Source organism: Nanorana parkeri, unplaced genomic scaffold (genome assembly GCF_000935625.1).
Source record: "Nanorana parkeri isolate BGI_ZX_2015 unplaced genomic scaffold, ASM93562v1 scaffold484, whole genome shotgun sequence".
NCBI classification, from domain to species: Eukaryota; Metazoa; Chordata; class Amphibia; order Anura; family Dicroglossidae; genus Nanorana; species Nanorana parkeri.
In genome coordinates, this window is record NW_017306752.1 from 1,118,565 (window position 1) to 1,130,141 (window position 11,577).

Below are 11,577 nucleotides of genomic sequence, written 5' to 3' on the forward strand. Positions count from 1 at the left end.
TAAAAGATAGTAAGATTAAAAAATAAAAAAGTAACAAATAATAAGAAAACAATTATAACAAATAAAAAAATAAGATTAAAAAATTATTTAAAAAATTAAAAAGTAAAAAATAATCAGATAAATAAAAATGTAAAAAGTAAAAAAAATTAAAAAAGTGATAAAAAAGTAAAAATATAAAAAAATTAGAGGTGCACCAAAATGAAGATTTCAAAAAATAAACCACACCGAAACAAAAAATAAAACGTCAGGCCAAAACCGAAACCATAAATGTTTTTTTCTAACTTTAAAAAAAAAAATTTTTAAGCAGCCGCCTGAGGGCGTGTGGGGGGGAGCAAAAATGCACCTTCGCCTGTGTAGGCAAAAATCCTTGCACCAGCCCTGATCACATCATATAATTCCCCCTATTGTAGCAGGTGGTAGGCAAGTTGTATCCCTGATGAGAGGGATAACTCACAAACTTCTGTGACTGTGGTCTAAAATATTAAATTTACACGGTTTAATAGAAAGATTTATGGAAAATATTTAGTAATGTTGTTATTTGTCAGCCAAGAATAGTGATTACCCAGGTACCTATAAATAGTTCACATTATTTATGTATTTATTTATTTTACCATCAAGGTGGGCATAGCGAATTAAATGTTTGAATGGCTAAAAAAACCATGAAAGTTGGTCAAAACTGCCAGGTAAATATTTTTTCTCTTACACCAGAAATTCAAAAACTATGGGGTCTATTCACGAAGCTGACGAAGGATCAGTAGAACCGAAGGGGTGCTGTATGGGCTATTCACAATAGCCCATACAGCTCCCGATCATGGCCGAGCGGCAGCACATATTTATTGTTACTGATTGCCTAGCCCTCTTTTACATGTTCTGCAGGCTACTGGAGTTTTATGTTACAAATTGTGTGGTAAATTAGCAGCAGAGACTCCACTGTACTTGAAAGACCAGAATAAAATGTACAACAAGTGCCAGTACTGCCATTCAAACGGCCCATGTGGATAACAAGTACAGTCACAACACAGTTATCCAAATTGTAATATATATTATGGATAAAGGACTCCAGTCTCTGTATCCTTGTAGCTAAGGGGACCCTTCTAGTGTCTACCTCCCCCTCAGTGGCGTAACTAGAACCTTCAGGGCCCCGGTGCAAGAAACCATGAAAGGGCCCCCCCCAGCCGCCATGGCACCGCATGGTTAACAGGAAGGCTGCCGAGGTCCGCAGCAGGCGCTGGACCTCAGGCAGCCGCTTGTTTAAAATGTAGTGGCAGTGTTCTGTCGAGAACGCCGACCCGGTATTTGCGCTTACGAGCAGACGGGATTAACAAGGAAACCGGCCTTTATTTACAGTATTCGTTTTTAATGGTTAATTGTGACCGTTAATAATATGCCGTACATGGCAGTAAATGATGGATGGAATGTTATTAACAGTCACAATTAACAATTTAAACAAAATACTTTGAATAAATGCCGGATTCCTCCATAAGTTTGGTCTATGCACAAACGCAGATGCTGAGGTCGGCAAATTCGACTACGTCGGTGTTCTACAGAACACCGGAATCTGCGTTTAGTATCGGGGCATTTTCTTGAGTATGATTACTCGTTAAAATGCCCAGTATTAACACTGGTGTATACCTACTTAAAAATAGAATGCATTGCTGGGACTTGTAGTCCTACATAGTTGGTGCTAGTCTGCATTGCTGTATAATCACCATACACCAATGCAAAATAACACCAGCTATGTGGGACTACAAGTCCCAGCAATGCATTATAATAAAAGTGAGCACTACATCACCAGCATCCCCCCCACACACACACCCAATTTCCCCACTTTTCCAATTATAGCAATATAAGGACATGATACCTGCTATTAGTTGCTCTCTCTATAAGGCTTGCTCCTCCGGATGGCAGCTGGTAGTTGTTGAGTGGTTGCTCTAGTGTACTGTGCCTTTAAGGAAGCGAGTCCAGAGTGCCGAGAGCTGGGCTGCGATATCCTTCAACAGGGTCCGGCTGTTTCCCTTTCACCCACCTCAGCATGCAGAGCGAGGTAGAATACTGGAGATTGTCTATCTCCAGGCAGGGGATCTGACAGGCTGCAGATATCACAGGCAGACTGCCTCGTCGTGGAGGGTAAGAGCCGAGGTACAGGACGGAGCAGCTGTGAGAGCGGTAGCCAGCCGGGAAATGCTCAGCGCTTTAGCTAAGACACTGAGCATTTTCAAATCTCCCGGCTTTATGGGGGACGGCTGCGGTGGAACTGAGTCACGCTGAGGGAGTGGGCGGAGCTGAACGCCGCTCTGAGGACGCGGCCAGGTGAGTCTCACTCTTACAGGCAGGGAAGGAGCGGCACTCTCTCGGGGGGCCCTCTTCTTCTCGCTGGGCCCCCCCAAGTGGCGGAACGCCAGGGCCCGGTTGCAATTGCGACCGCTGCGACCCTGGTAGTTCCGCCAGTGCTCCCCCTTATGAAACACTTTTTTACAAGGTTTTTACAATAATGCCATCATCGGTCGGTGCAATCAATGTACAGAAAACTTGTTAGAAGTACAGAACTAATAGACTGTTCTGAATGCATGTAATATTGTGCAGATATTTTGTAGGTAAATAGCAGATTTACTGTGCTTGCCAGCCAGATACACAGGCTGTGTAAATAACACTGGCTATCTATCACATCACTACAATTAAATAAAGATTATGAATTATATATTTAATCCTTGCAGGGCAATGTTTCCTTTTGGTATCTTTAGTGTTGATGTCTTAATATGTCATTATTTGACACATGTTCGTTTTTTTACTGCATTTTAGCACCTGCTCTATCGCAGTGGGTTCTCTGTATTACTATTAGAACTTGTTGTAAATCCTTGTAACAGAAGTGTATTTAGATATAAATGATCACTTTTTCTTTTTAACTGTACTTTGCAAATGATACCCCCATCTAGAGCAGACAGGTACTTAGATCTATTTCATTCTGTTGTGAGATATAATAAAAACATTGTTTGAGGGCTTATATTGCCGAATAACATTCTGTATATCAAACAAGTATACTTAAAGTGTATCTCTAGGCAAAACCTTTTTTCAGTTTTGGATAGAGTGGGGAAGGTTAGACATTCTGTCAAGTTGTTATTACTGTCTGTGTCTTCACTGGGGAGATCCTCTTCTCTGTTTGTCCTGGTCACCATATGTCATCAAGAAAGTTCACAATTTTAGAGTTGCCCCCAGAACAGTATGTGCAAGGAAATCATGGAATGGGGACACTTGTTCCAGTGACAACTGTTGAAAAGGAAATTAAACTTACTTTTGGAGACTTAACAGAGGGTAACTGTGGGCATAGTATTCTGTTTTAGGTTTTTCTTTCTTTTCTCATCTCTATAGGTTGAACTCGATGGACTCGATGGGTTAACACGGTTACAGATTAATGCAGGTCAGTAGAGAAAATAAACAACTGTGACAGTGACATCCTCACAGGGTCGTTATAGCCACCATGTAACAAAGCAGTAACTGAATGGAAATTCACAAAAGGAGTGAAGAGGACAGACATAGACAAACACAAATCGCTTCATTGCAGGGTTCGAAAGGGCCTATTGTAGGAGTGCACCATATAATAATGGATCAACATCGAAGATGGGACAGACTGTGTGACAAGGGTCGAGGAACGTCGGACATAGGAGCAGAGCAAGGAAAGAGGGCAGGTTCTCCACCATCTTAGCTCGCAAGTATTCAGTGCAACAGCGCAGTACCTGGCGGGAGGTTATCGCTGGCGTTATTCTAATGTTATAACACATCTAAAGCTCCCAAGGAGCCGTCTAATTTGGCTATGTCGTACCATTTGGAGGAGCGGAAGGGCAGCATAATATCCCTAAGTTGATCTAAGGATAGTGTTGTGGTGAGAAAAGCTGACCACGTATGAAAAAATTGTCCTGTCCTTTTTTCATTGTGTAGGGAATCGGATTTGTCTAAGAGCATGAGTCTATGAAGGGTGTTGGATAGATCCAGCACAGTCGGGATGGCAGGGAGCAGCCATTTGGTTTTTTTGGAAGCCAACCGGCATAGATGTTCCCAGCGAGAAATTGGAGGGGCCGTCATTGAGGGATCTTGGGGTATATCATGCAGTAAACAGAGGGACGGTAGGGGTTCCCTCTCTCCGCCAGATAAAGAGTTCATATAGTCCACAGCCCGTTGCCAGAAAGTGGTTATCATAGGGCAAGACCATATCAGGTGAATCAGGTCAGGGTGATGGATGTTACACTTGGGACAATGTTGTAGCCAGTCAGGTGAGGCGGACTCAGGAACGAAATTAAAGGCGTAGTACGCTCGGTGGAACAATTTAAATTGGAGTTCACGCCAGGATTCACAAATGACATGTTTCCTAATTTGCTGCCATCCCTTCAGGATACTAGCATAGGTGTCTTCCAGGGAATGGCCTATAAGCTGGGCCCACAATTGCACAAAGGGCGGGATTAACCTGTCAGGCCGTTGATGGATATCCCGAAGGATATCCATCAATGTAAGGAAGGTAAAGATTAGACAGGGATAACCTGGTGGTCGCGGGAGTCATCATTTGTTGGAAGGCCTGAGGGGAGGAGGCGCGACCTGGTGGGGGACAGTGGGTGCGTATGAAGTGTGTGATCTGGGCGTATTGTAAGAAGTGGGATGGAGCAATGCGATATTTAGAGATCAGATCATTGAAGGTCATGCAACCTCCTTGGGGCGTGAGTACATCACATATAGTGTTGATGCCCAATGCAGACCATGCCTTGAAGACCCGGAAATCAGCCCCCACGGGGAAGGCCGGGGAAGATGTTATGGGCATCCACGGGGAGATAGTGCCCGGCATATGGAATAGCTTTCTGACCTCCCTCCATGCGATTACCGTGTCCTTTACGAGGACATGCGCTTTCAAGTGAGGAGGTAGGGAGTGCAGGGAGGAGTGAAGTGTGCCAGCTAGGGACCAAGGGTACGCCATTTGTTGCTCTAGGAGCGTGTTGGAGTAAAAGGAAGTGCTGAAAACCCAGTCCCTTGCATGCCGGAATATACTTGCCAGGTTATACAATCGGATGTTTGGTAAATTCATACCTAGGTGTGATTTAGGATTTTGCATTTTTTGGAGAGCTATGCGAGCCTTCTTGCCCCTCCAAATGAAGTGTGAGAAGGCCTTGTCCAGCAGTTTCGTATCCCTATGCTTAAGGAGTAAGGGCAGGGTCTGTAGAGGATAAAGGAGGCGAGCAAAGCTCACCATCCGTATGAGATGGCACCTACCGGTCATGGACAGCGGGAGATGTTTCCATGACGTCAATTCCTTGGTAATTTTATTGATAATAGGGGTAAAATTTAAGGCATATAGGTCTGACGAGTTTCGGGGTATCTGTATACCCAAGAAGGAGAGGGAGCGTTGTCTGAGTGGAAGCTTCTGGGTGGTTATAACTGATAAGAGGGTGGGGGAGGGGTTGCGTGACAGCAGCATTATTTCACTTTTGTCTAAGTTGATTTTAAGGCCAGAATAACGTCCGAAGGACGCTATGTGGTTTAACAGGGTCGGGATCTGTGTTTCAGGATCTGGTAGGACCAACATTATGTCGTCTGCAAAAAGCATCGACTTGATTTCCGAGTTTCCCAATTTAAAGCCTGTAAATAACGTAGGAGAGAGCATGGAGCGGGACAGTGGCTCTATGGCAATGTTAAAGAGGAGGGGAGACAAGGGACAACCCTGTCTAGTGCCCCTGTGTAGTTGAAATCTGGGCGAGATGGATGTGGAGGTGAATATCCTGGCCTCAGGTGACGTGTATAAAGTGGAAACAAAATGCAGAAAAGCACCATGGAAACCCATCTTCACCAAAACATTTTGAAGCCATTGCCAGGAGACGCTATCGAAAGCCTTCTCCGTGTCCAGAGCCAATAAGGCCAGTGGGCGCGGAGAGGGCCCCGACAGCCTCATACCATCAAGGGCACACAATATCTTACGGATGTTCAGACCCGCAGAACGACCTGTAACAAAACCAGCTTGGTTATCAGATATTAAGCAAGGCAGAATAGTAGACAATCGATTAGCCATGATCTTAGACAATAGTTTAGCGTCAAAATTCAACAATGATATCGGGCGGTAGGATCCTGGCTGAAGAAGATCTTTACCTTTTTTGGGTATGAGTCTGATATAAGCTTCATTGAAAGTGGGGGGATAGGAGCGACTAGATAGAATGTACAAGCTCAACAAGGGTGGGGACACCTCTTCCGTCAGAATCTTATAGAATTCGGAAGACAGACCATCGGGTCCTGGTGCTTTAGGTGCGAGGGGATAAACGTATGCCCTCTTTAATTTCCTCTAAGGTTATCTCTGAGTTCAAGAAGTTCACATCATCTGCTGACAACGCGGGCAAGGAAAGAGAATCCAGGAACTCCAAACCTGCTCCTGCATCAGTGTCATCTGCAGCGTAAAGGTTGCGATAGTAGGTACAGAATACATCTGAGATGGCAACAGGATCGGTGAGTATCTTGCCCGCATTGTCAGCTAATTTAAGAATGTGAGGGGTAGGTATATTCCCCCGCACCAAATTAGCCATGAGCTTACCTGATTTGTCTCCAAATCTAAAGAATTCTGAGGACTTATAAGATCTAATGAGGCGGTCGTATTGGAGGAGCCAATGATCACACTCCTGCTTAGCCTGTATCCACCGGGTTCTATCAGCCTCAGGGAGAGTCAACTTGTATTGGTACAACTCGGTACAAGAGGCTGTATATTTTTGCCGCGTGGTTCTTTTACGTGAGGTAACATAAGCCAGGATCCTACCGTGCAACAAGAGATAGCGTGTGGTACAGCTTGTTCCTTCAAGCTGAGCACCAGCAGTAGAGAGAGAACTAAATATCAACTGGAACAACAAGAAGTCAGTTCTCAATGTCCTGAACTATCAAGCTCCGTCCCGTGGAGCATTTGGAAGTGGTATGGAATAGAGAGACACCGTCCGGGTCCTCAAGCCTTTTTCTTCCGCGGGGGGCTTTTGGACGGTGAGACAAGGGAGGCCTCCCGGGGTGCCATGATGAACTACATAGCCCTTGTTGCCGACAAGAATGATTCCACAGCGCCGTTCGGGGTGGATATGCGGAGCACGGCAGGATAGGCCAGTGTGAATTTGATGCGACGTTCCACTAGTAATCTGCACACCTCAGAGAACGACTTGCGCTGTTTGGTGAGGGCTGCCGAATAGTCGGCAAAAAGCAGGAGTTTGTGACCCTCCGCCACCATGTTGCGCTGGGTTCTATAGGCTTGGAGGATCTGGCTGCGGTCGTTGAAGTCCAGGTAGCGGACTATCACTGGTCTGGGTTTTTGATGGTCTCTAGGGGCACCCACTCTGTGTGCACGTTCAACTCTGCACGGGGACGGCAGGCCCAAGGCCTTTGGTATGGTTACTGCGCAGAAATGTGAGAGGTCTGCAGAGGTAACCGCTTCCGGCAGGCCGATGACCCTCAGATTGTTTCTCCTTTATCTATTCTCTAGATCGTCTATCTTTTCCATTAGGAGATGGATGGACTGATCAGAGTGTTTGAGTGACCGCTGTGTGCCATGTAGCGAGTCCTCCAGGTCACTGACACGTTGCTCTGCCGTCTGTAAGCGGTGGCCATGGGTCTCTAATGTTTGCTGCAGAGGGCCCAGCTGCTGCTGTATCGCTTCCGTTACAATGGCCTTCATATCAGCCTTGAGATAGGCAGCAACAGCCACCGCTATGCTCTGGTGTTCCGCCAGCAGAGACGCAGTGGGAGAGGGCTCACCTTCAGCAGCGTCGTCAGGGGATGTCAGCATGTCGTCCGTCTCCGCCATCTTGGATGTCTCGGAGGTGCCGTCGGAAGAAGGTATGATGGCCCTTCTCGTCAGGTTCGGACGAGAGAAGAATCTGTCCATGTGTTTGGATGGCTCGTTCCGGTGACTCCGGTGATTGCAGGGCATTGTCGGGGAGCTGAACGGTGCACTCGATGACTGAACGGGACGGAGCGATGTTGCACACGACTAGCACATTGGGCGCCGGAACCGGAAGTCTCAACCTGACTATTTATGTAACTACATTTCTTCAAACTTTCTGTTGTGTCTCTGGGAAAGGAATTGAAGGCACATTTCCCCAACAGTGTCTCCCTTCCTGTGTTCCAAACTGTGTGATATATGAAATGTGTTGATTTTTATCTACTCAGAGGTTGGGAAACTTAGATACTATTCTTTACCTTCACCTTGATGCTTTTCCAGGGTTTTGTGCCAATGTAATAGGAAGACTGAAATAAATACAGTGCCAATATCTCCCATTCTCTTGATTAATTTAAGACTAAAATGAAATGAAATAAATTCATACTTAAAGAAAGTAATTGGACAACTAAAATAGATGACTGTAAAAGTCTTAATGTATCTGTACACTGGACTCTCAAATAAAGTTCTTACTGTACTAATCATTTAGTTATATGCCTGCAAAAATGGCATGAGTGTCTTCCTGAAAGATCACATCATATTGTTTTGTGGTGTGCAAATATGCTTTACTTTGTTAACTATTTGCACATAAATACTGTAAATTGCAGATTTATTGTGCCATACCTACAGATGGATTACAGTTGCCTAATTACACTGAGGAAATTATTGGGAAATGACTTACCTTCTTTTATAGTTTTTTGTATTTATGTTTAGGATTTCATGTCAAATGATAGACAAATGTAACATTGCCAAAATCAAAAAATAAATAAATAACACATTGCACTGGGAAAACACAGACAATTCTTATTGGATACATTTTCAGACATTACCAAAACCTTTGAGACCCATATACATTGTTGTAAACTGCACACAACATGATGTGGTGTGTGACTTGGCAGGCAATACAAAAGTATAAATAGAGGTAAACAGAATATCTGTCCAACTTACTTGGAAGATGATTATTTGAATACATGATTTCCTTACTCACTATTTAGATTGTGCTTTCATAGTGGAAATATGGCAGTGCATTTAACACAGATACATACATATCCATTTATCATATATGTTGGCAATTAAATGTTTAGAAGATAGTATCTTTGAAATATGGAATAAAGTCAAGATATCCAAAAGGTTGACGACGGCAAAATCCCCATTGACTCCCTTTCTGATGAATCCTAAACTGCAGGCAGGGGTCTCTAAGGACTGGATAGAGATGTGGGGATCCAGAGGACTGTTTCACATAAGGGACTTACTAGACAGGATTACAAACAGTATAAGGCCCTTTGACCAACTTAGGGAGGAACATGATCTACCACCGAGAGCTATCTACTCATATCTGCAAATCAAACACTTTGCACAGTCCATAACTAGAACAACGACCTTCCCCTCTCGCACACCCTTCGAAACACAATGTCTGGCACCACATTCCACTAGAGGCATGATCTCCTTTCTATATAGTATGCTTAACGGAGACCCAGAACAAGAAGGGACAGAACATCCATATATGCGTAAATGGGAAAATGCCCTGGCAACCACAATATCACCGCAGCAATGGGAACGTATCTGGAGGATGGCTGCAAAGTCCTCCAATAGTGAAGTTATCCATTGTAAATAAAACTACCTGCAATTTGAAAAAGGCTTTAGCTATGCATGCATTTGTTTAATCCACAAAAGTGCTTCTTCAGTAATGAGAAATTCAAGACGATGCAAATTTAAAACACATACATACAGATGATGCAAGAGCCTATATATTCAAGACCCACCATTTGGATTTTAATGGTGGTATGTAGTATAGGGGTGTGTTTTCTTGCAGCCTTGTTGCAAGTTGTTTTTTTTTTTTGCAAGCTTTCTTGAAAACCATTTTATTCATGGCTTATATGTATAAAATCCCCTACCAGGCTCTGTTTTGAAGGCTCCAGTCCTGTGTAGGAGTGGGTATAGAGAGTTCTGTTTGTCTGTCTTGTCAGCTGGATAACCCCCTTGTGAACTGGCTAGCAAAAAACCCTTGGAAGGGTCTTTTGCTAGCCATTTCCGCTCAGGGAGAGGCCCTTTATCCCTTCCCCTGGTGGGTAGTGAGTAGTTACTGAACAGGCTGTGTGGCTAAAGGCCATGTTAGCCTGCTATAGTCATCAATGGAACATAAAAACATTTGAGCCTTCAGTTTTGCGGCTGCTGTGTTCCAGAGGATGCTGTATACCCACTGAGTGACTGCTAACTGAGGAGTTAATATAGCCCCCAGAAGATATCAGGTATTCCATGGCCTCCTGTCCTACCAAACCCCAAGTTATAATAAAGTCACACAGCATTCATGTCTGAACCTGCATTGCTTCTGCAAGAAAATGTTAATCTTAAACATGCAGGGACGAGGTACTCCTTAGGAGAACTCCCTATTGTAATCCCAAGAATGCCTTCAACTGTATTTCCACTTTGCAGGAAAATTTGAGCAAACACCTCTACACTGTATGTTTGTTATATGTTTGTATTCACACAGCAAACTGAAAAATAATAAGAAAAAAATCTTACCTTTCAGATGTTTTGTTGCAGAAGGCAACCTGGCTAAATTGAGGTTTTTTTCTGAGCACCTTCACAGTAATCTGTTCTGTGAAATTTGAGGATTGTGTTTCTCCCATTAACTTTATTAACATACCATGGAGAAGCCAGGGTTGTAATCCTTTAACCCCTCATCCCAAATTTCTGCCCCTAACAATACAAAAGAATAAGTAAGTAGACATTTTAACTCTTATGATCAAAGAAATGCTAACCCAAGTAAAAGCATTTTAAACTGCAAGAAACATTTTTAAATATTGCTTATGTTTTGTGAATGGGAATATGTAACAGATATAAAGCAGGTGTTATCCCAATTTGGGTGTGAAAAAAGGGAAATACACATTAACTGCCTGCTTACCTGCCATTTTATTAATATGTCTAATACGCTGGCACATTGTTTGGGGAGGATGTACCAGTACGTCCTTCCGCAAATGCGTGTGTGCATGCGCCCATGGCTCCCACAGTCATTAGACATTCTGCTGCACAGGATAAATGGGTTGCAAATGTTTACAAAATACAACCCTTAGTGTTGTTAAGTTTCAATGAATGAGTATATAATACAGTCCTTGATTTCTGTGCCATCCTGAGGTTGTGTGTCTGCTATCCTAAGCACTGCAATGGTTGAATGCTCATTTTGCTTAGGGTACCAGTAAAAAGCAATTTTACTTACCTAATGTCTTACTGCTGTAGGCTCCTCCACTGCGTGTGGCTGATCCCCCAAAGTCACTTCCTGCATTGTAAGTGAGAATGCCAATGGCCCGCCCACAATAAGCATGGGGGAGTGCTGTCTGCTGGGGGAATGAAGAATAAGGTAAGTAAAAGCATTTTTTTTAATAAGACCATAGACAGAAGCAAGCATTTAACCCTTGCAATGTGTGTGTGTGTGGTGGAGCACTGCAAGAGTATTTTTTCCCAGAGTTCACTTTCAAAAACAATGGTAAACATGTGGGCACAGGTTAACGTGTGTTGAAACACCTGTGTTGAAACATATAGTTATAAATGGGCCCTAACCCTTAACCTAACCATAACATTTACACGCCAAGGTATTTTCCATGCAAATTCTTTGATGTGCACAGGTTTGTTATTATTGTGAATGG